Source organism: Lepisosteus oculatus, chromosome 14 (genome assembly GCF_040954835.1).
Source record: "Lepisosteus oculatus isolate fLepOcu1 chromosome 14, fLepOcu1.hap2, whole genome shotgun sequence".
Lineage (NCBI taxonomy): Eukaryota > Metazoa > Chordata > Actinopteri > Semionotiformes > Lepisosteidae > Lepisosteus > Lepisosteus oculatus.
Genome location: NC_090709.1, coordinates 19,509,359 through 19,534,746, shown reverse-complemented (window position 1 = coordinate 19,534,746; position 25,388 = coordinate 19,509,359). Strand labels below are relative to the sequence as shown.

Genomic DNA, 25,388 nt, shown 5'->3' with positions numbered 1-25,388 from the left:
TTTCTGGTAAAAAAATAGATGTGTTTAACAATAATTTTCAAACAATTTAATTGGGACTTTTATGAATAAAAAGATCTTGTATGATAGTTTCAAGAACACTGCTGTTGTCAGCTGACTTTTAGTGAAGCTCTTTCCTCTGGCCACCTGCACAGAATTTTCTTGTGCCTTTAATTTCAAGATGTAAAACCTAACAAACAGTTGCGTTTGTTCATGTATATTTCTGAAACTGTTAAATGAACTACTGTGTGTAAATCTGCAAATGTTGTTTGATAGGATGCTGGATAAGCAAAGTACTTTCTGATTGGTTAGCCAGATATCATATTTGCATACAACATTTGAAACAAAACCATGTGGTCTCTAGTGTTTTGGTGAAAAACAAACATCTGTATTAATATTTCTCAAACAATATAAATAGGGTCTTGCATTTGGATATCTTGATATAGCTGTGTGCTTCTGTAGTATTCCTGGTATTTGACTGTGGTTACTTGGGTTCAACCTTAGGTGTGGGAACGTGTCTTTTTCACCCTTTAGTTTCCAATTGATCAGCACAGTATAGAAAATAGACCCATAAAGCAACGTCAGCAGTGACAATTGTGAGAAAAGTGATCACTTGTTTTCGCCCGCTTTCAAACAGAAACCCTTTGCTGTGATAAGAGAATGTGGTAACCACTACACTGCGCAAGGTGGGAATGGGTGACTTGCAGGGAGTGTTGAAGTTCGAGAAAGGACTTCTCTCAGGAATATATTTCCACATTCTGAAGAGGAGATTTTCTCCATTTCTGTAGTCTGACTTCCTCTATTGCTAGAGAGCTGTAGAATGTGGAGTCACCTATCCAACTCTAGAAACAGTGTGTAGGTAACAGGTTTGTTACTGCCTGATGAGCACAGTAAATTAATACAGCAGAAGACTGTGAGTATTTGAAGAGAATTAACAATGTTCTACGTCTCGCCACGTTCAATGCTGCTGTCATTTCTGTAATATTGTGATTATCACTGTTACAACCCCAAGTGTCTATGGGTAAAGGGGTGTAACATTTAGGATAATTTTTGGAAGCAGGTGGGTTCTGGTGAGGGACTAGGAAGCGTAATAACAAGGGTTGGTGCAAAGGTGATGATTTTAAGTTGAATAAGTGACTGGTAGGACACAATATCACACAGGGTAAGGAACTAGTGTGGTGCCAAAGAAAAGAAAATAACAAACAAAATGGAGCTGGCTAGGAAAGTGAGGGAAAGCTAATCTGACTACAGAAAACCCGAAACACACGGTCTTCGGCATCTTCAACACCCTAGCCAACCTCCACTGACTACCCAAAACCATACAAGACAAATGGCACTCACCCGTACTAAACTAGTGTTAGTAATACAAAATCAACTTAGTGCGTAGAATGTACCCAACAACCTAAACTAAACTATACACAAAAGTTCACACAAAAACACAAGTGAACCAGGAATACAAATAAGGGAAGAGAGTAATCAACAGGAACAGTGTACAATAGAACACAAAGGTTGAACATATAACACATTAGGGCAAGGTAATGGCAAAACAAGGATAACACAAACAAACTAAAGTATAAAGAAACTAACAGAAACCAACAACACAAGAAAGCCGAAGTTATACGAAAATACACACACAAAGCAAAACAAACCAACAAAGCCGAAACAAAATCAGAAGCGAAGCGATAACCAAAACAAAATGAAGCGAAGCAAAAACGAAGCAGGACCAAAGTCAAACGAAAGGCTTCTCCTTCCTGAAAACCTCCATGTTATATGCTGAATAAGGTGCAGTCTGATTGGCTGAGAGGCTGATTGATGATGATGTCATACGGAACAGTGCTGTAATGGTGGGCCAATGGGGAAGGGAGAACAATCAAAGGTCAGCAGTGTGGAACATAACAAAAAAAAAACACACACAGACCACACACTGGGACGTAACAATCACATTCATCACACATGCGCAAGATCCCCTGTTTGAAATCAGGCAGAAACAGGTGTCTTTTTATCCGCTCAAGTTTTGTACTTCTGCCAGTGTTTTATGGATCTTGTTTCTCTTATTGCAAGAACACGCATTTACCGTGTCATTCATGATTACGCCAAACAGCCAGAAGATCATGGCACCTTTCAGATAGTCATTCCTCTCCTTCCTAAATATCCCTATAGACAGGCCATTTCAGCAGAACTGACAAACGTGCCAAAGCAACCTGATAAGACCAGGTCCTTGGAGTCACTTCTCAGTCAGTTACTGCTGCCGAAATGCGAGCCCTTCCTCCAGCCTGAAGAAGTTGATCCTACATTACTCATATGGAAAATGTATCTACCAGACCTCAGAGAGCTAAGCTGGATCACTTCCCTTCTGAATGACATCTCAGTAACACTCTACCACTCCTCTTTGTGCACTCATGCTGGAACAGTGGGTGGCTAATGCAGACAGCATTATTATTTATACTTACTCATCAAAAGAGGAAAGCTGAGAAAAACGTGACAGTATTTAACCTAAATGGCAAACAACAAAGACAGCTTTGCAGCCTACGCATGCTGACGCAGCTACCCACCTGAACTACTACCGCCTACAGCTGCTGCGACCCACTATGCCTTCCTCCAAATCTTTTTCTAGATCTCTTCGTCATACCTTTGCCTACTGCCCTGTCTCTCTCACACCTGAAGAAGGCTCCACGGCCGAAACGTTGTGTTCTCTTTCTTCTTTTTTTCAGCATGGAATAAACCTATTACTTGTTCCTAAATAATAATAATACTATTTAAATACATACAGGTCTTACTTAATATTATTTTGATTAAAAATAGTACGTTAATAAGCAATAAATGGCACATCAAAATATTGTGAAGGTGAAGATCATACAACATCAACTACAAATGTGGAAATTTAACAATTTTAGGATTATAAATTGCATGTAGCACATTAACAACACTACAGTTATGCTAATGTAACAATAGTGTAAGAAAATCCTGACCTAATTCCTTTCAAATGCTGATACAAAATGTGAATGATTTCAGAGTTTTGGGTATTGGGTCTCCTGATAGAGATCAGAGATGAACTGAGGCGTGTGGGAAAGTGTACAGAACAGGTGGACTCCCAATTCCACATCAAGAGGCTGAGCACAATGGAAGAGTCCTGTACACACAAGCAAGTCTTTGACAACATGGACAATCAAAACCTACTGGTATGATATTATATTCTCTCTGTGGTGTGGAAAATATTCACTACTAGTATTCTAGGTTACAGATAGGTCATTATATGACAGCTTACATCTGATTAATAGGATCCACCTCTGGCATACTTTCTTTTTTTAGTTTATAATGTATAATCTTGCTGATCTTTTAATGCCAAAATAAAGTGTTTTACAAAAAGCTCCATGTTCTAAAAAGTTACTACAACTTTTGAACTTTGAAATATGGTCACTTTGTATTCTATGACTGAGCAAATACTGTAGAAAAGTGCAGTTAATATGTGAAAATGTGTAATGGGTATGTCTGATTGGTTGATTTGTGAAGATCTAGTAGTAGTTGATGATTAGCCATATGTTGATTACAATATTGTATATAATGTACTATAATTTGTGACTACTTAAATTACCATCAGCTGTGTACCTCCAGCTGACCTGTAAACAAATATATGAGAGAGGTATACTGAGACGAGAGGAGCACTGAAGACTTGAAAAAGCTCTCGCATTAGATTCTGTGTTTTTATTGTTCCCCAGATTTGTTTTTAATGTTTTGTTTTCTTTTTCTTTTGAAGTTGTTGCGTTTGGTTGTTTTTTTTTCATAGTTGTTAGACTACTACAGGGATTTACCTAGGTTCCTGGAAGACTTCTCGTTTTGTGTTTGTTGTGTTTTCGGGTTACAACATTTTATTTTCTATTGATAGGACCCCACGCATTACTATGGGAGTAGTTAACTTTAGTTCTTACATTGCACCTGAAATTACCACATAAACTACTACTCTGTTTCCCTTTTTTTAAAAGGCACAAGTGAAGTTTGTTTTTCCTTGCTGCTGATTGGTAGCTACAATGGGTCAATTGCAATAAACTTATATACAATAAACTCCACTGAAATTTGTCAGCAGCTCTGTACTAAACCTGTTCTCAATTGCAACAAACCTAAAATAACAGCTGCTGCCCATTAGATGTTACTGCATTAGGAGTCTAGCTTAAACCACCTCTTCATAGGTTTTAAGCAACTCAGTAGCGGACTAAGCAGAACAATTGATCACATTAGAACTGTCTTGAATGTAATGGAAATAATGTACTCATTAATTAACAAGCTTATGCACCACTTGCTTGAAAATTATTATTATATTTAACTAAAATTGCTTTCCAGACACCACAAATATTCACAATGAATGTTATCATAACACATCTTTAGTAATACAAATGTTATTTATTAATAATTAAGTTCCATGTGTATCTTTATTAGTAGCTGTATTACAAGTAATGCATATACAGTCTTTATTATAGTTAGTTTTCAGTTATCCTGGGGAGGGAAGAGAATGGAAATTAAGGAAATAAAAATTTAAAGGGCTTTTAAGTCTTCAATGTGTTCTGTCATAGCTGTGTGTTGTCATATCTGGGTGTTAATTTAGTATATTTGTTGTATTATTTATTGTGATTTGACACTACACTTGTGTTTCTCAGGAGAAAGCAGTAAGATTTTTTTTTATTTGAGGGTACAGAAAATTGTATTGTACGGCCAAATGTAAGGTTACATTAAGAAACCCTTATTGTTACCTTTTGCAACGTTATTTATTTAAGACGGTTCTTCGGAATAGTGTCCCTTACGTATCTGTGACTGCAGTCCAACAATAACGGTGCTGAAATAGCCGGAATGTGTGGGAAGAAGATGGAGATGGAACAGGAGGCTTATTCAGTCGATAGAAAGGTTGTGTCGGAATGAACACACTACGGTTATGGTATTGGGTTTAAGAGCATTACGATCCTACAGTCTCCTGATCCATAATCAGATGCGTTATCCAGTGCACCACTGGCCCTTGTACCGCATTCCTCAAGTGCACCACTGTGAGCTTGCACCACTACAATAATAAATCGCCCCAGTCCAAATTTTCTCAATAAGGTGCATGTTTTCTATGTGTATTTAGTTAAACAGTCTTTCATTTTGTCTGTTTTAAAAATTGCATCTCTTAAAAACAGACAAACGAGTTTATGTGTCGCGCTGAAATTCACACATGAGGGAATTCAAACGAAAGAAATCACAGAAAAGATATCGCGCTTAAAAAGAAATCCAGAGTGCAGACACCGGTGATAGAAAACAGAGCTTCATACGATGCATGAGATGCTTTACCTCTGAACTAAACTCGGCTCTTTAATCGTGTTAGGAAGAGTGAATAGCCAACAGTGTACATTTTAAAAATCAAAGCAAGACAATGAGACAAGAAGAGAATTCGGAACACGAGCCTCTCTTTCATTGTTTAATGAGCTTTTGATGAACGCCTAAGTGAAAGACAAATTCACTATTTTCACTTTGTGATTAAAAAACACTTTTATCACACGTTAAGCACTCCTGATGGTGTCGAATAGTTCTCTTTTCTACCCTCATCATTTGAGGATCCCCAGCTAAAATATCTTTTTAAACTACAACAAAATTGCAATATTTTGAATACTATTTAAGTTTACATTCCCGGTGATATTGACTTAGGCACTCAACTATTAACTTCTTGTAGTTAGCCAAAAGTTTGAAATCTCTGCAACTATCAGGATGCTTAAAGACATCCAAAGAAACCCCATCATATTTAGGGGAGATGGTGTTGAGGTCAGATTAATTTGAAATGCGTCTCTGGGGACTTTTGATTTACCAACGTTATGTTTAACTGAAGGATATGCTGACTGACTGTGCCATAGAAACTAACGCACATCACCTTTTTTCTACATTCACAGGTTTTTGACTAAAGACAAAAAAATCATTTTTGTTTCCTTGCCAGCTGGCAGTAATTCCTCTGCACTGACAAAACAGATGAGTATTTTATCTTTCGCAATTTGTATGGATTTTTTTAAAAACAAGTTGCTCCAAAAATTAAATGAACACTTCCATTAAATTTAATGTAGAAGCATGTTGCTGTCCATAATGATAAACTGTGTGGCAAGACAGGCACCACTGGGACTCAACCCCAGGATCTCCTGTTTACTAGGCAGGCACTTTAACCAACTAAGCCACAGCATTCTCGCATCCTAGTGTTAATCCCGCATCAGCAGGGTCAGCTTGTCGGCACGCCTGTCTCCATTTGGTGGTTTGAGATGACGCTGCCATGACGTTCCCATTAAATGCGACCGAGAATACTCCAACCGGCGCGCCACTACGCCTGCTGTCGGAGAACTAAGCCACAGCACTGGCATCAAATATCCCTTTTACAGCCACTTGGACACATCTCAATTGCTCTGAGACACCTGTATTCAGTGTGCGCTGAGCCTGCTCGCTGAGAAAAGTGACGAGAAATGGCTTATGTCCAAGGAGTTCAATATGCTTTTTATGTTCAATGGGGTGTCCACTACAGCTAACACTGAAGCGCAGCACAGGCTCTGTGGTTTGACATCTCACAAGGTAAATGTTGAAATTGTAGGTGGAAGAGGAAAATTACCCTTGAGTATGGGGAAAGAGGCAACTCATGTCCGGAGGGGGCTGAAGTGTGTATGGAGGTGGCCTAGTGGTTAAGGCAATCTCTTCTTAATACATGATACTCTGCACAAGTAGGTTTGAACCCCATTCTCCTCGAGGAAGGGCTTTGACACATTTTGACCTTTTTAAACTTGGTGTGCTTTCGTTTTGTTTCTTCGCTCCTGTCCTACAGCAGTAATATTTCTATAGGTGTATGATCATGGTAGGCTGACAGCAGGAACACGTGGCCCACAAGCAGTGACAATATCAGAGGTGTCTGCAGTGTGTTGGTTTGTAAGCAACGATAAAATAACTTGACATGGAAGCAGGTGTGCCTGCATTAATACAGCTCCATCGAGAGGAAAAAGTAACACAAGAACCGACATAAATTCAACAGCACGTTTCTGCAGCTGAAAACAGAACATACTCCACGTGATGATTGAGCTCACAACCTCGGTATAACTCCACTATAAAAGCACCACAACCTGACCAATTGCGCTACTGGAGCAGCACAGCACAGTAGCACATTTTCCTCAGTGCACTCAAACAGTGCTTCTTCCCTAGCCTACCAGCTTCAAGACTTTTTTAAATTGATCAAAGATTCATTGGAAAAGGTTTGTTGATGGGTCAGGTGGGAATCACACCCAGATTCACTGCTTGCAAGGCAGCTATGTTCATCATTATACCCAGGACTGGCGCCAGGGGAATGATCTGTAGGGGGGGGGGGGAGGTCTGAAATCCTGAGGGGGGTAGTGATATTTCGGTTTAAATGGAGCCATTGCAACCATCCAAGTGAATTCTCGCAAGCATGCCACTGATTAGTATTTCATGTTAGAAGATAACGACAAGCAATCTGGTATTTAGTGATGAAGAACAGTTCCACGTTCATCAGAACTCACGTGATTATTTTTGCCTGGAGCATCAACCATATGTGTTCATTTTTGCAACAACATCAACGGTAACGAGGTTCTGAATCATTAAGAAATCATTGTAAAACCAACAGAAAGTAGAAACTTCTATAACTACAGTCCTAGTTATATAACGATTGTAAGTATAAGGATAAACTACTGCAAGGCATTGGTCCACCTGAGCAAATAAGGTCATAATAATGTTGACACCCCAAAACATAGACACTATGTAACGTGCTGTTCCTGGACAGATAGCCCTCCTGCACATTAAACAGTCTGATGTAGTAACTGTGAATTCGGGGTTAGTGTAGTTATCTGACCATTGACAATTTATCCAAAACTGAGGGGGGTGGGACTGTTCAGTTGAGGGGGCGATTTTGGCATGCCAGTAACATTTTGACAAAACGTCCAAGAGTTACGAAAACACTTACTTTGTGTATAAAGTACATTGTGTACACACTGTAAGTTCAGAACGCGAGAAATACTGCTCAATATGGGATCCTGTCCAGGAATATCAGGGCTGTAAGGGGGTCAGATCTATAGATGTAGTAAACACATTAGTGGAGACAGTGTGTCTGCCCTCTGTGTGAGAGCCAGACAGGAAAAATAATCTGTGGTCTGGGAAGAAGAGACCCTCGTTGGAAGAGCGGTGCTTCTCACAGGAGAGAATGAAAAAAAATATTTTTCTCCTTGGGGGAATTAAAAGCACTTATGGGGAGTGGTGTGATGGTAGTGCATCTGATACCACATCAAAAGGTTGTGTGTTCAAATCATGTTGAGATCGGATGATGTATGTTCAGGTTCAGCTGGTGCCGAACCCAGGAATTAGACCATGCCGTTTGGTTTTATCTGTACACCACATAGATAATCTAAATGAAATAACAGAGCAGTACAGGACACGCATTCAGGAAATTACACAGCAAGTCATTTTGAACATGACAAGAGAAAAGGCACACTGCACATCCGTGAAACATCACGTCCGACTTTAGAGACAGTTACATCACAGAATGGAAGTTTCAGGCCCCTTTTTCATTACAGGTTCAAACTAACCTGAAAGTTACAGAGTTTTAGGTCACTTTTGTATTAAAATGTGTCTGAAGCCTATAAATATAATTTGCCCTTTTTTAAATTGTGGATGAAATCCAATCCCATGTACCAAGACCTTACAGTATATTCATGTTAATTAAAATGACTAATGCTATTGGACATTAGCTGGTGCTTTTTGTAACGATTTGCTATTTCATGCTGGAAAGAAGGAAACCTGACCAACGTTTGCTTTCAGGTGCGGTTCATTCACATAATGGACTTCTATTTCTGAGTAGCCTGATTTAAAAACACACGAACCCGGTAGAAGTCGAACCTCCAATCTCATGATGCAAAATCAGACGCGTTATCCATGAAACCACTGGCCAATCATGAAACTGAATTGCACCATGGTGAGTTCAGCACTGCAACTAGTAATTACTAGTAATAGTAATAATCCCATCCTAAATTTCTAAGTGAGAAACGTGTTTTCTACATTTTTATCAGTTTTAAAATATCATCTCTTTAATACAGACAAAGGGTTTGTGTTTCACTTTGAAATTCTGATTGATTTAGAATTCAAAGAAAAAGATGCTTTCTTCAACAACGCAGTGCAATTATGACATCTTTCACTCTACTTCTCTCTTGTAGTAAAGCAGACCTTGCAGTGTGAGCATTTACTCTAGTAAATTAGGTCATGTATCATGTTAAATCACTTCTTCAAAACAAAACATTCCTGGTGCACGTTTTCTCCGTGAAAAAAATACATTTTTCCCTTACATGATTTCTCTTTTTTTTTCCATCAGAGTACAGAAAGAAGAAAAAAGGGAAAAGCAGTGTCGCAAAAAAACTCCATCGCCCTTGGGAGATGTCAAGCTCATCGGATATGAAAAGTGCCCAATAAAAGCAATTTCTTTTCATTTATCTTAGCGTCAGGGCTGCTATTGTGTGTAGAGGAGGCAACTTGCTCAGCCAGCAGACTCACCGCTTACTGAATACAGGTATGTTTTGAGTGTCATGCTGATCGTCTTATAAATGCAAAAGAAACTTTTAAAGCTGATAAAGTTTTCCATTGTAATTTGCATGTAGCTACAACGTCCCTGGAAGAGAGATTTTATCAGTTGCACGTAATCAGTATTTTTTACTTTTTGTTTAGTACTGGAAATATATATTTTTTTAATTTTTCTAAAGAAGATCTCAAGAAGTATTGCCAGGACCTACCTTTAGCATTCAATAGCGATATTAATGGATCAGAAATGTAAGGTAAATTGGTGATCTGAGCCAAAATAGTCCTTACACGCCTCCTGGAACAGTGTTCATATTCATAGCAAGTTATATTCTTTTTCAACCCCAAACGTTGCTATTGCATTAAGCTTTGTGTGACCATTAGAGGTTTCGGTAGCTTCTGGAGAGCGCACTTTTCCAAACTGAAACCTATAAGAACATTATTCAAGACGCACCATGTCCCAGAATCATTCATCGGGACTAGGATTAATATCAATGGAAAGTACTTCAAAATAAAAGATTTAACTGAAATATTAAAAGAGTAGGAAAGCATTTAAAGTAGAAAAAAATCAGTTCAGATGATATTTAATTTTTTGAGAAATGGGCACATACATCAGCTCAGTGAGGAGTGCGAGGTGCTCTTCTGGAGATGATGTTAAATTAGTTAAAATCATGTGATTGTTAAAAAAGCTTAATACTTAGTTAAACAGCCAGCACAAATGGTTGCGTTTGTGATTATGTCACTTCTCTACTACAGCAGCGTCGGTAAAAGACCCTCTGAAAGCAGTAAGGCTCTGCACAGCTGAATTCGTTGCTATTTGGAGAAATCCACAAACTCGTGTTTTTCATGTGCTTTAAAAGACAGCCATACTCACCGACAAAATAAAGACACTGCTGCTGATTTTTCCGAAGCACAGTTGACCTTTCTGAGCCAATTGATGAAGCTCACCCAATGAATACTATAGCAGAAGGTGGAGGAAAGTGCAACTTTGTAACTATCACAACCACAGGAACAACTGCAAGAAGTAGAATCAATTTCCCATCGAATGGTGGTGTTGTCTGAGGTACGCGATGTGAGCGTGTGCAGAGAATCCCACAATCTCTTCAAAACTTGGACAAAGTATTTCTGATGGAGCGCTGTGCGCAAAGATTGAATAAGCTTTGCTCCTGCCGATGATTCTGCGTGAAAAAGCACAGCATTCAAGTTTCACAGACAAATGCACCATGCCTACTGTAGCGGCGAGGCTTATTAATAAGAAAGAATTAAGTGTTCTGAGCCTTCCCAAATGAGGCCCCATTTCTGTGTTCATCTCTGTGGTGCAGCCACAGAGAAACTATTCATGCAGGCTGATTTAAGGTTCCTGATAAGGACAGCTCCCAAAGGGGATGCACTTAGCTAAGCCTGGCTATCATGATCAATGGTCATCCATTGGTGCCTATCTGTCTAGGGAGTGCCAGTTGGACATCTGGACTGCATTCCTAAGTGTCAGGAGTAAGTGACTCATATTTCACCTTGATCAACCAATCAGGGGCTGGTAGGGCCGAGTAACCCACGTGGGACTCTGATGCCCATGGAACTTTCAGCCAATCAACGAGCTGAAGTTCCTCCAGGTAAAAACAGGCAACACAGAGAGCCTGAGAGATTCAGTAAGATTCAGGGAGATTCAGTAAGATTCTGGAGAGGATTCTGTGGACTGTTCTAAAGGGAATTCAAAGGAGAATTCCAGGGCAGGACGGCCCAGGAGCAGAAGGCTCCCAAGGGCAGGACATTCTCGCAGCGTGCCTCCTGACCATCCTGAGACTCAGCTCGGACAACCACGGAATGGCCAGTGTGTCCGAGTGCCAGAACTTTCCTTTGTTCTAAGAGTCTAGAGTGGAGGTTGCCAGAGAGTAACCAGCAGCAGGCCTCGTGAACAGGTCGGAACTGTGGACAGCTGAATCACTATTCAGAACTAGCTCTTCATCAGGAACGAACCGGTCCTCTTCCTGACTTTCTGGGACCCACAGTCATCTTTTCTCCTGTGCACAAACTTTGCTAGTTAAAGCCAACAGTGAGCATCAGCAGTGCACCGTCACAAGCCGCACAGCACAGCCTGGCACCGAGCCAGAGAGCGCGGATTGGACAGCAACAGCCTGCAACTGTTTGTTTGTGCCCGCAGGAGATCTGAATCCCCAGAAATTGGATGAGTATTCAACTTCACTGCATTACAGCTCGAGAATTCCATTGTTATCCAAACCAGTTGATATCAATTTAATTCCTAAGAGTTATGTACTTGTTTTGAGTATCTAATGTAGAAGTTGTAACCAAGTTCACTTTACGAAACGGTCTTAATGAATGATATACTGAACGTATGTCCTCTTGATATGTGTAACACTTTGTAACTGATTGAATATATATCTTTTGTATTCTGATAACCCTCTCGATAAGATCTGTTAGGTTTACATGCATATTCTATGTATTAATAAATGTATCCTCGTGTATTAGCACCTGTGTGTGTGCGTTGTTTGAGTTATGTCGCATGGTTGGACTCTAAAGCCATCAAAAGAATCAACTTTGTGATTTACTGCTACAATAAATAATTGTCTCAGTAAATGCCCAAACCCTACAGAACTGGTGCCTTCAGAGAGCCACTACAGTTACATATTTGGCGTCCCTGAACGGCCAGTTTTTCTTACACTACAGAACCAATTTTAAAAACAATTGCGGCACACTACGATTCACACTGACTCAAAAGTGATCACGGCAGATGTTGTTCCCTGCATAATGCTGAAGGGACCAAAGAGCATTGCTGTTGGGAACACAAAATGAGGTTTTTTTATGCCTTGATGTTAAGCTGACAAAGACTATCTTGAAACACCTAGTTCAGTCTCTCGACAGACTGCCAAGCAAAGCTTTTACCCATTGACGTCGCAATAGAAGGAAGGTCTTAACCCACCAACACTTAGCAGTGGCAAGATTCAAACCTAACCCAGCGAAGAAAATGGAGCACAAACCCAGCACTTAGACCACCCAGCCACACTCCTTACACCCTACTCTCTTGAGAACGTCGGGTGGGTTCAGCTCTTGTTGTGCGACGCGTGGAAATGACTGCATCTTCATTTTCCGAGATGTTTCCTATCACATCTTTGTCAGCTCTGAATAAAGTGCTTCTTTGGAGCAGGCTTCAGACCTTTTATTTTATTTATAAAGGAGGGCCATTCAGAAACATGTAATTCCTGTTTTAGAAATGCTTTGGGCGGTGTGTTTTATATAATGCACAAACAGTATTCTGATTGTATACTGTAGACCTGTGTAGCAATCATACTGGACGTGACTGGGATTCTGAAATGTTTCTTGAAAAGGTATTCAGGGCTGCTTGAATCTATAATAAAAAAGTGACCCGAAACTTCCAACCTTCCAATCACTGATGTCGCTCTCCCTAAACCTGTACGGGATGTTTTGCTGATGTGCAGTGTGCCTTTACTCCTGTATTAAAAACGACCTCTGTTGTTGGGCGGAGTTGAAGGAGAACTTACTGCACAGAAAAAGTACGTAACGATAAAATATTTCTGCGCGTGAAACACATCAATCGTTCAGCATTTCTAAAATGTTTAATTGAATTGACAAAGAAATCCTCTCCTTAAACTTCGAAAAGGATTATCTGTTGAGCCAGCAGGCGTAACACTGCAGTTGCCCGTTTCTCACAGGTGGTTGAAGTTGTGGATAACATTTAGCAGGTTTGGCACCATGGCTTAGCTGGTTAAGACGCCTCACTAAAAACCAGGAGACCCTGGGTGTGAATCCCAGCGGTATCTATTCGTAGACAACAGGCCACTCATTGTCAATATTTATGGAGCTTAATTTAAAGACAACGGGAGAAGCATGAGTTACAGCTTTCTGTAGCTGTTTTATATAGCGATGTATTGGTTGGCTCTGTGGCGCAATGGAGAGCGCATTGGACTTCTAGGCTTTGATAGAATGAAGTCATTCAAAGGTTGTGGGTTCGAGTCCCACCAGAGTCATGTATCATTTTGATTCAACCTTTCAAAATCCTCTAGGGATCAGTGTTGATCAAGTCAAATAAAGGACTTCTTAAGAGTCCACAGTTGAAAATGAACCAGCAGCCACAAGAAAGAAATTAGCACTGGACTGTGATCACATTACTCCTGTCCTGGACTCCTTGCACTGGCTTCCTGTCAACTTCAAAATCCTCATGCTCACCTATAAGGCTCTCCATGGCTTGACACCACAGTACCTGTCTGGGTTATCGCCCTACTCCCCACCTCACAACCTTCGCTCTTCTAATTCTGGTCTCCTATCTGTCCCCCAGTCCATCTACACTCTATGGGTGACAGGGCCTTCTCCTGTTTTGTACCAAAGCTCTGGATCTTTATTCCCAAGGATATCAGAGAGTCACCTTCTCTAAACTCCTTCAAATCCAGACTCAAAACCCTCTTCTTTAGAAGAGCCTTTAATGAACTATTCTTTACCCCTCTGTTCCTACTGTATTTAATACCACCATCTATTGTCTCCTCTAACTGTGTATTCTCATCCTGCTTATCTTGTGTATTTTTTAACTTTATTGGTTTCATTCTGTAAAGCACTTTGAAAAGCCACCTTTAAAGGCACTATATAATGTATAGATTATTATTATTAATACTAATAATGAACAGCGCATTTAACACTGAGCACATGCGGTCCTTCTTTGCAAAGGATTGCAAAAGCTGGGAATTAGCCTTTCACTCGTGTTGTTGAAGACCGTATCCTGGCTTTGTTGCAGGAAATGTCTGGATGCCATCACCGGATCAAGGAGAGGATCAGGGTTTTGGGAAGTCTTTTTGATGCCTGACACTGTGTGTTTCCTGGTTGTAACGGGTGTCATTCTGGACCTAAACAACAGAGAACACCGTTGAAATAGCTGAACTGCCTAGCGGACACTTTGTCGCCTTCTTCTGACCTGTATTTAATGCGATTCTCTGAAAACTTGGCACGTTATATCTGTGCTACCTTTATGGAGGGCACACTCATAAGAATCATAGATTCGATCACAAGCATCTAAAAATGAGCCTGAGAAAATGACATCACGCTATGAGGCTGAATGGCACAAATTCTCCTGTTACTTCTGCAGCAAATGTGTGTTTTTTGCTTTTTATTTGGCAGCAGTGGGATTCCAACTCACACCCCCAAAGAGACTAGAGCTTTAATCTAGCTCTAAATTAAAAACTAGGTGACTTGTAATGGCTGGTAGGAGAGGAAAGGTATAAATGCTTCTTTTTTGGACAAAGTCTTTATCTTTTTTTTCACCAGTTGTTTTGATCAAATTATTGTAACGCAGTGCCATATTAAGGTATAATATGTACATGAACGTCATGTCTGAGTCGATGATGGCAGCTGAGTATCGCTGGAGGACAGTTCATCATGAGTGGGTAAGCCTGCATAATGAGGGAGAAGAGATCGGCCTCTCTGATGCAGTGTCCAGTGACACTAACCTTCTGTCCTACTGTTCTCTGCTAATGTAGATGGTGAATGTTTATTTAGGTGAATGTAAGGTTTCATTCTTGTAAAATATTTCCGAGCACTTTTTTTGTTGCTGAAAATTAATCCTGAGCATTTGAATGAATTCCGATATTGTCACCTAATTCCAAACATTGTTTCATCAAACTAGAACATTTAGAGGAGGTCAATTGCATTTATGAATTGCATAGTGATAGTATTTCTTTCCATTTAAATACTTCAGTCAAAAATGTAGAGAAGGTGCTCCTGTTTTCACCATTATAAGAACTGTGATGCACCAGTAATATTTACTCTCATAAAAGTATTGTAATTGTATTGTTCTGTTCTGTAACAATCTTGAGTGACACAAACCTTCTGTTTTACTGCACTACACTTCTCCAGAGGCCAGTTCAGCACACAAGGATCCTCAGTCAAACAAACACTGCAATCGCTTGATAAACGCTATTTCTCATCCTTTCTCTTAGTGGCGGTGCTACTATTGTATGCAAAGGAGGCGACTTGACAATGAAGAGAGTCTTCATGAAGGTGTGTGTCGGCAAGCTCTCCACTGTCAATTGACTGGGCTTGTGAAGAAATCAATCTCATTCAACAACCATACAAATTGCACAGCTTAAGGCACATGAAGCGAAATCTGTGAGCTGATTGACACAAAACAATGTCACTTCACATTATCTGCAAAGTTGTTTTGCTTGTCTGACCACCTCTTCCTACTTTACAGTGAGCACATATATTTCAGTTCCTTTCTCCCATGTGGAGATGTATCCACTGCCAAAACTGCTGTCTGATTATTTAAATTATCTGTAAAACTGTTACATGACTTCATCTAATTGTAAATTTATAAGACGGTCTGTGAGACATTTGTGAGAGTAGCTGAATCCCAGGGATGGTATGGAATCACACACAGGCGGGTCTTCTGTGTGATCTGAGTCCCACTGCTCAGAGCTACAGACTGGTCAAATGGTCACTATTGTAGACACGACCATCGGACCATAGGCTACAAATAATCAATATACCGATCAGTGTCACTACTGGTGTTTATTACATAAATACTGTATATAAATAATAAGATAATTCCACACTCATAAAACATTTATAAACATCTTGGGAGGCTGACATACAGTAAAGAAAGTAATACTGAAGGGTTTGGAAGTCCTGGAAAGCGTTAATAGATCCTTCTTGCTTTCGACCTGGAACAGAGCCCACAACTGCCAGATCAGTGACCCCTGAGCCCAGTTCACAGAGAGGAGAACCAGGAGCTCTTCTATGTCTCTAAGAGGGCTGGGAGGAAAGATAAAAGGGGGAAATGTGACATGAGTCCAGGCTGTTCTGTCTGATATTGTTCATGTAGCAGCACTGATTGTCTGAATATCTTCTGGTTCTGGATTGTGAGGATAGAGAGCAGTACGGAGTTGAGATCCTGTCTGAGTGTGAGTCTGAGCTGTGAATCTGACTGAGAAGAGAATAATGATTTTTTATTCTGCCTGAGAATTTTCCTGAGAATTTTTTTCTTTTCCAAGTGGTGTTACATCCCCTTCAGATACTCTACACAGACTGCCAGAGAGAAGAGGATAGAGAGATGGACAGATAAGAGCACACACAGCAAGAGACACCGACGTCTTGATTTACTTTGAAGCAAGTGTTAATTTCTTTTCTGGAACAAATTGTTTCTGAACTTCAAGAAATTCATACAACTTCTGAAAGATAAAATACAAATCTTGCTTCTCAGGACAGAAGAAATGCTTCCAAAAAATGCCAGTGATTTTTTCTCCTTTTAACGAAAAGTGGAGAAAAACAACAGCAGTGCAACTCCGTCGGCTTGATTTAGCTTAATACAAGTATTCACTTCCTTTTCTGTAGATTACAGCCTGCGAAAGATGAAATGAACTTCTTGGTTACTCTTGGTCAGTGCAGAAGAAATACTGCCAGCTGGCAGGAAAATGACAGTATTTTATTTTCTTTAACTACAAACATGTGAGTTGTGAAAAGCAACGGGAATGTGTCCCTGTGCAGCTGTTAAACAAAGGGCTGGTGGGTCAAACGTACTCAGGGACGTGCTTCAGATTGTGATGATGTAAACAAAATCTCCGCTAAAAATTGAAGGGATTTCTTCGCAAACCCTCTTGAATGTGGCAGGAAATCTTCGTGTTTTACTCGTGTGCAACTACAACAAGTAAACAAATAAGTACCTAAGTCAATGTCCAAGAAAACCATCTTCACGTGTGGAATTTTTCTTTAATTGGCTGTTGGGAGAATTCATTTATACACCCGTTGTATCCTTAGCAAAAATATTTTAAAATTAGAACACAGATTTGTTGGAGAACTTGACAATCCTTGACAATCATTATTAAATGAGCATTATACAAATGTGCGTTGATATATGTACCTTAATTGTAATATATATACATAATTGCTTTGATATGGATGTTCATTTGAAGGAATTGAGGAAACTATGAAGGATCGCAGAACAACCAAAGATACATTTGGGCATCTGCTATTGGTAAAGATGAAAGAGTACCTTAAGTGTGAAGCTTTCATACACACGAGAGAAAAAAACAGTTTTAATGCACTTCATTAAACTGATGGTATGCTTATCAATCGTGCATAAAGTGTACATAGCAGAGGATGGTTTCGATCCATCGACCTCTGGGTTATGGGCCCAGCACGCTTCCGCTGCGCCACTCTGCTGACAGCTGCTATAATGTGATTCAACACAACTGCTCTATCTTTGCTTTCTAAAAGTGCGCCCGAGATGAAAAGTCTAAACGGTAAACGCAGACGTCACTTTGAGCACTTGGTCTTTTATAGCACAAATCATCACCCGCTGCTCTACATGGGCGTGTCTTCAATATTGTTCAGAACCAAACCTTCTGCTTTCCGAGGCAACTGATTCTTTCGTCGTTAATTCCCAAATCTTCAATGAGAATCAGTGAAATGAAAATCAAACACATGTACACACTCGCGTCCTAACCTGAAAGAAAAATCTACACCCACTTTATAATACTGAAAATGATTCAGGAAGTACAGCAAAGTTCTAAAACCAGCGAATGCATCTGCATACAGTACATAAAATGTCAATTTTTCAAAAGTAAAATCTTCAGCTTTGAAAGATTACCATCCATATATTTTCGTTTTTCTCTTTTTTTACATAACACGCTTTCGAGAAACAAACTGTCTTTTAATTAAGGTTTCATTAGAAAATGTGTATCTTGGTTTGCCAAGTTAAAATCGGCACATCCCAGTGGGCAAAAGATGTAGAATATACGACTATTGAACGCATACCAGACGTGTAACTGTGCTCCGTAACTGGTCTAGAATGAAATTGATTATGTGTTTATTATACATAAATGGTTGTAGTTCTATTATACGGATAAATTTAGAAGACTACTATACATATATAGTTAAAGGTCTATTATACATCAAAGAAAAATTTGTATAGGTGTAGAAACTAGTAAATAAAGCCAATGATTTATTTTAGAAATTTATTCTTAAAATATACAACTATTCACACCTGAAAAATATGTAGTTCAAATTATACATTATATACAATATTGTAATCAACAAATGTCTAACCATCATAAAAAACACAACTAGTAAACTTCAGTTACAAATTCTAGTAACATGGCAATATATATATATAGTAATGACAAACACAAACTAATTACATGAACACGCTAATATTTAACTCAAAACCACATTTCGAAACTTCTTTATTTCCACGAAAATATTATTAATGTAGCACAAACGCTACTTTCTAATAAAGACAGAAAGAAACTATTTGTTTTGTGTCTCATGGTGATCCTCCTCTCGATACTAATGACATGTTTAATATGATCCCTCGAGAAAAAAAAGGAGTCAATTTCCGCCTGGAATGATTGATGCCCCATCAAACATTTTGTAATATCCCTGGAAGTTTATACAGTAGAATCCTGGTTCGTGGCTTAAATTCAAGGTAAACAAGACTAAGGAAACGAGTTGGAAACTTGATGTCGAAGTGGGATTTAAATCACCCGGAACATTTCACTACATTGGGCAGTATGTGCTAGGGAGCATTGCTAGACGTCCCTTCGATAGCTCAGTTGATAGAGCGGAGGACTGTAGTGGAGTCAGTAGGGAATCCTTAGGTCGCTGGTTCGATTCCGGTTCGAAGGAAGGTGCTTTTTGTGTACTTTAATCAAAGAGTTAAAAAAGCGAATCTGTTTCATTCAGACATTTATCAAAAGTTCAATAAACGACGAAGTAGAGGTTCCTGTTCCGAATTCAGCCCACGTCTGATTGTCTTGTTTTGGCCAAGATCCGATCTTTGAATTAAGGGACTACTCTGTCTGCTTTGTAATTCAAAAATACATACAAATGTCAAGTTTTTTGTAGATATAAAGGTGTTCTCTGTTTTCAAAGGATAGGTACTTAATTGGCATAATGATTTGGTATTGATTTTGTATCGTTGTATTATGAAGTTTGTGCTTTCTGTGTTTTTATCGTATTGTGAACTTATTTTTTAAACAAATGCTTACAAAGGCAAACAGGGCCCACATCTGTTTATACCAGTGGTGAATTGTACATTTGTACAAGCTACTGTGCACTTCTGGGAGTATAACAGGTTCGATATAAAGTGGCAAAAATATAAAAGGGGAATATACCCCAGACTGCGTATAAGCTCTCGTTGTGACTGTTGTTTTATTTTTAGATAAAAATGGCGTACTGTGCACGAAATGTTGCAGAAACACAATTTGATATTTTAATAATTATTATTTTAATAATTTGATCAAATTGAGGCCCAGGATCCAAATCTTCAGTTCTGATTTTTTTAAGTGATATCTTTCCTTCCTGTTGTGGAAGTCACACGATGTGAGCAATTGTTTTTTTTACGTTGCGATCCAAAGATCCTCAGGCGCACTGTAACCAAACCAGGATGGATTCTGCTCGGAGCCGGACTGAGCTCATTCTCACTCCCTGTGCTAAAAACAGAATTAGCTCTTCCCCGAACATCGTCTACAGCTGCTGGATGGTGCTCTGCGTCTTACTGCTCCGGCAATTACTTTGACGAAAGACAAATCACTTGTGCGCTTTTAACCTTCTCGCAGCTACAGCTATAGCCCTGAAAAAAGCATTAGCTTTATCAGTTTTTACATTAATCTATTTTGAATCAAAGTTTGATATTTTTTTTATTGCATTTTACATTACAATTATAATAATAATAATTATTATTATTTTTACGCACACTTATATAGCGCTGTTCTGGATACTCCACTCAATGCGCTTTACAGGTAATGGGGACTCCCCTCCACCACCACCATTCTCCTGAATGATCACAGAGAGTCAGGACCTCGGTTTTACGTCTCAGCCGAAGGACGGCACCTGTTTACAGTTTAGTGTCCCCTTCATTGTACTGGGGTATTAGGACCCGCATGGACCGCAGGGTGTGCGCCCAGCGACAGAAACCAGACGTGTGTCGGGCTCGGCTGCGAGCAGGACAATGACATCACAGGGACAAAGTAGAGGAAATCAAAAGGGTTCTATAAAAGACCTGTGTAAGCTGTTGGTTTGCAGTCTGGACTCTAAATCCTCCGATCCGATTTTAAATCTCTCTAATACCTGAGCTGCGGCTTCTTCCGAGTATTTATTCGTATACTTATTATGTGTAAGTGTATAGATGAAACCTTTCATATATTGTTCAGTTTAAATCAAAATGCTTTACTAATACAAGAGAGAAGTATAGTATGAAGGATGTGACAAATCTATGATTTCTTGGAACAAAACGGTTTTTATTTGCATTCGAAATGAAGCGGAATTTTAGCGGGACACACAAACCCTTTGTCCTTTTTAGAGTTTTTAGAGTGAACAGACATAAATGTAGAAAACGTGTTTTTTAGCACTACAATAGCAGGGTCAGTGGCATAATGAATAACGCGTCAGGCCTCGCGTCAGAAAATTATAAGTTGGACTGCCGTCTGGCTTGTTGCGTTTATACCACTTACGTTGTTTTATATAAATGAACTCCACCTGAAAGCTATAGAAAACACTTTGGGTAAGTTGTCTGCAGCCTCATGCGAATTTCGACAACTTACCCAAAACACTGTACTGTCTGGAGATCAGCTCCAGCTCTGAACTCAATTGCAATGAAAAACCATGCGTAACAAAACTGGAGAACAGCTGAACTTGTGTTCAGTTCGGTGATGAGGGATCAGAACTGTCCTTGTTGTAATTAGCACGAACTGCACAGGCTCTGAATCAGACCATGTCAATTAGTCTGATCAATGTAGGACACGTTAATTTAGAATTATTAAAAGGTTTATTAGTTAGTTAGTTCAGGTTTACCCACCTGAACTAATGTAGAATTATTACTTGGTCTGTCTCTTGTTTGTATATAAATGAATGTCTCTGACAACTTAATGTTAGTTTTACGATGTAGGTCAGGCGTTGACATATGCACGAGTATACTAAATGTCTCACTCCTGATTCAACTCATGTTCTATAGGAGATTGGCGATTCCTCCTGTTTCTCATACAACCATATCAGAACAGAAGCCCATTTCACCCAGCTCTGATTCAAGATCGACTTGCATCTTTATCCCTTTTTTGTTCGTGATCATTATTTTCTTTAGTTATGATCAATATTGAACTTTTTCTAAGTGAAATGACAATAATCAAACATGCAGGCAGATTTTTGAAAAGTATTCGGAATTGACAGGGTGCCCCTTTGGAACAATCGTCAGAAATTGTGAGAAAATGAAAGTTATGTAAGCTCTCACACAAAGCATTGAAGATTGGAATCTGAGTGTAAAAAAGTTACCCGTCTCCCAATGATAGGCAGGGATACACACCATGACTCGAATACACTCAGCGAACTTTAACACCTATGATATTACGAGTGCTTTGCACGTGTCGAATTTCAAGAAGGAACTACTACAACAGTTGTGGACATAATTCAATACCACCGGCAAAGTCCAATGCCGGCAACATCTGAGAAAATAATGTTCACTCATGGAATTTGGTCTTTGAATGGCTGGCGGGAAAATTCATTTATACTCCTGTTGCACCCTCAGCTGAAACATGTTAAAATAACAACGCAGATTTGTTGCAGAACCTGACAAGAATTATTGGGTTAGCACTGTATGTATTCTTGTATATTTACTTTAATTTTAATATAAATGTAAACATGCATGCTGTATAAGCTATTGTAATTTTAAAATATGTTAGCTGAGGATGCGAAGGGGGCTATTATACCTTGTGAAACACGCAAGGAACTGTAAAAAAGGCTGTTATTTGAATAAAATTGGCGATCACAAGAAAACCACAATTGATGTGGTATTATCATCAATATCCTTCAAAATCTACGTTCAAATGAAGGATTTGAAGAAACTATGAAAAAAGCAACAGTAATAGCAGAGGATTTTGATTTTTGCTCTTCAAGTCAGCAGATCACCGTAGAGTTGCACCCCTACAAACAGCACAAAGGATGAATCTCACCACCTTCATTATTGCTGTGTTTGTGCCAGTGAAAGTAGCGTTTGTGTTATTGAAAGCATCTCGGAAGATGAAGGTGCAGTCACTTCCACATGTCATGATATCATTAGATCTGACGACAAGAGCTGAAGCCCCCCCTAGTCCAAGCCAGCAATGTGAAGATGGGTATGGAGGAAGGTAGCGTGGCTGAGTGGTCTAAGGTACTGGATTTAGGCTCCAGTCTCTCTGGGGGCGTGGGTTTGAATCCCACTGCTGCCAAATATTAATGTTTTAAGACCTGCAATACAATCAGTAAAAGCGCTTTTTGTTAGGCTGCGGGAGGTGTTTAGAGATAGACTTTCTAAAAGACAGGCTTAACATCAAGGCAGAAAAAATATTTTGTTTTCTCAACAGAAATTCTCTTTGGCACGTTCAGCTTTATGTAGGGAACAACGTCTGCCGAGATCACTTTTGAGGCAGTGCACATGATAGTGTACCGGCAAGTACATTTAATATTGGCTGTGGTGGTGAGCTGCTTTTGTCTGTGAAACTTTTAATTCTTCACGCCGAATCGTTGGCAGGGGTAAAGCTTATTAAATCTTTGAACATAGCGCTCCATCAGAAATACTTTGTTCGTGATCAAAAGAGATCAGAGGATTAACTTCATGGATTCACATAGCATACCTTACAGGAAAGATTTAAAAGGGGAATTGATTGTGCTTCCTGATGTTGTTCCTGTCGTTTCTTTGGATACAAAGGTGAATGTTCTTTAAAGTTCTGCTAGAGTATCCACTGGGTGGGCTTTATCAATCAGCTCGGATAGGTCATCTGTGCTCCGTCTCCGGAAAATAATCAGCACTGTAGTTTTTTCCTGTGCTGTCTTTTAAAACATATAAGATCACGAGTTTACAGATTTCTCCAAGTAACAACTATACATTTTAACCCAGCGGTTAGCATTCCTTCAATCCAATAGTTTTACTCCGGGTAAAAAGCAGCGAAATATATAGAGAGATTATATTCAAATATTTCAACGTTCTTATTGGATTACCTGTATGGAGATATCGCTCAGAATTCCTAATATGATTTTGAGTTCAGTTTTGCTTTACTACTTTCAGAGTCTTTTATTGACCTTGCTGAAGCAGAGAAGTGACATAATCACAAATGCGACTTACCTGTGCTGCTGTTTTTGGTTAATAATGATTATTGCAAGGAAAAAAAACAGCTCCTTGCATTAAGAGCAAGAGCAACCAACACGCTCGCTTGTTGAGTTGGGTTTTTTTTCCGTGGTGCTCTTCCTCAGATGTAAAGTTATTTGGCGAGCAAGGACCTCTGAGAAGGAGCCTGAATCCATCAAGAACTCAGAAATTCTAATATCGCACTACTGTCTTGTGTACAGAGATCTGCTTCTTCCTTTTTGAGTGTTTTGGTGTTTAAGAGCACGCTTCCTACCTCGAATGTTAGTTTCAGGAGATGTGCTACCGGATAAATGATTATCTTGAAAAGGTTTGGGGATGCACTGGCCGGGATTAAAACCCGGCTCAATTATTTGGAAGTCACCTGTACTGCCAACACACTTCTAAGAAGCACCCGCACATTTTCTCAATCCTCTCTCTCACCTACAAAGTTATGAAGACACAGACGACCAATGAAAACTAATTTGATTCACCCAAGGCTTCACTCTTCTGTTGTGATGTTGTTTTAATTAGTGTTAGCTGTGATGAGGTATTGTTTCTGTCTCTTAAAGTTTAAGAGTCTGCTCCTTTCTTCCTGGTATAGAAAAAAACATGTTCCATCTTTGTTTACAAACACCACTGTAAATTATTTGTCCATCTCTAAAGCCTGTGTGTATTGACAAGGCAATTCAAAAGCACATATTAAATAAGAACACGATCCTTCTTGTTACCATTCCCGTGGTTGGAGCGTTGTTTCGCCCTTTAACGTTCTTCTACAATATTTACAGACAGGGCTTTATCACTGGAGTTGTGTGCATCGGTCCATGAACATCAACTGTACTGCTGTTTTTCTATGCGTAATTTAATCGCAAGCACTTAAAAGATGCAAAAAGATTTCAAGGAAAACATAATTGAAAGACAGTCGAGTAAGGAGGTAGAAAAACGCTCTCCCCCATTGAAGAATCAACCACCGTCGCCCATGTGACTGGATATAAAAATAAATTATTCATTTCAATTATTCATGAAGGGTGGATTGTGGTCAGTGAACATATGCACATCTTTAAGTCAGTTCCACCATCTGTGCCATAGGGGATGTAGTTCAATGGTTTTCATGTATGAAGTTCCGAGTTCAATCCCTGGCATCACCAGATGTCTTACATTATTGTGCTCACATCGCAATCTTCTGTTGAGTGAGAACTCTTTGCTCGTGTTCATAGAGAGACAGGTTTACACAATTAAACTCAGTCACACACGAAGTGCTACAGTGTTGCTCTGCTGTTTTAAATGTACCTCCAAAGCATTTTGTTCTGTTAACTACCAAATGATTTGAACTAATTTTACATCATATTCAGGAAATCCAGAGAAGGTCATCAGACTTTTAGTGGCTGTTGAAGAAAACACCTGTTGAATCTCACCAGGGATTTCTTGAGAGATCATTCAGCAAGCAAGTTAACAGGGGTTAACGTAGAGAGTGGCGGAGGTGGGATGTCAGGGCTTGACGTCACTGCTTTATGCAAAGAATGGAGGGGTGGTCGTCAGGGCTATATGACTGTGCTTCACGCAGAGAGTGGTGGGGGTGTGATGTCAGGGCCATACGACAGTGCTTTACACAGAGAGTGGCGGAGGTGGGATGTCAGGGCCTGACAACACAGCTTAACGCAGAGAGTGGATGGGTGGGTGTCAGGGCCATATGACACTTCTTTACGTAGAGAATGGCGGGGGTGGG

General features: G+C 39.6%; 3 non-coding genes across 3 annotated transcripts; all 3 read left to right on the top strand.

Moving 5' to 3' along the window:
* The first annotated feature begins 13,463 nt into the window (after window positions 1–13,463).
* trnar-ucu (transfer RNA arginine (anticodon UCU)) lies at window positions 13,464–13,556 on the top strand. The gene is made up of 2 exons: window positions 13,464–13,500; window positions 13,521–13,556. It is a non-coding gene; the product is annotated as a tRNA-Arg (tRNA).
* A 5,553-nt stretch (window positions 13,557–19,109) lies between these two features.
* On the top strand, window positions 19,110–19,197 carry trnay-gua (transfer RNA tyrosine (anticodon GUA)). The gene is given in 2 exon segments: window positions 19,110–19,146; window positions 19,162–19,197. It is a non-coding gene; the product is annotated as a tRNA-Tyr (tRNA).
* Window positions 19,198–22,687: 3,490 nt separating this feature from the next.
* On the top strand, window positions 22,688–22,769 carry trnal-uag (transfer RNA leucine (anticodon UAG)). The gene has a single exon. It is a non-coding gene; the product is annotated as a tRNA-Leu (tRNA).
* The last annotated feature ends 2,619 nt before the right edge of the window (window positions 22,770–25,388 follow it).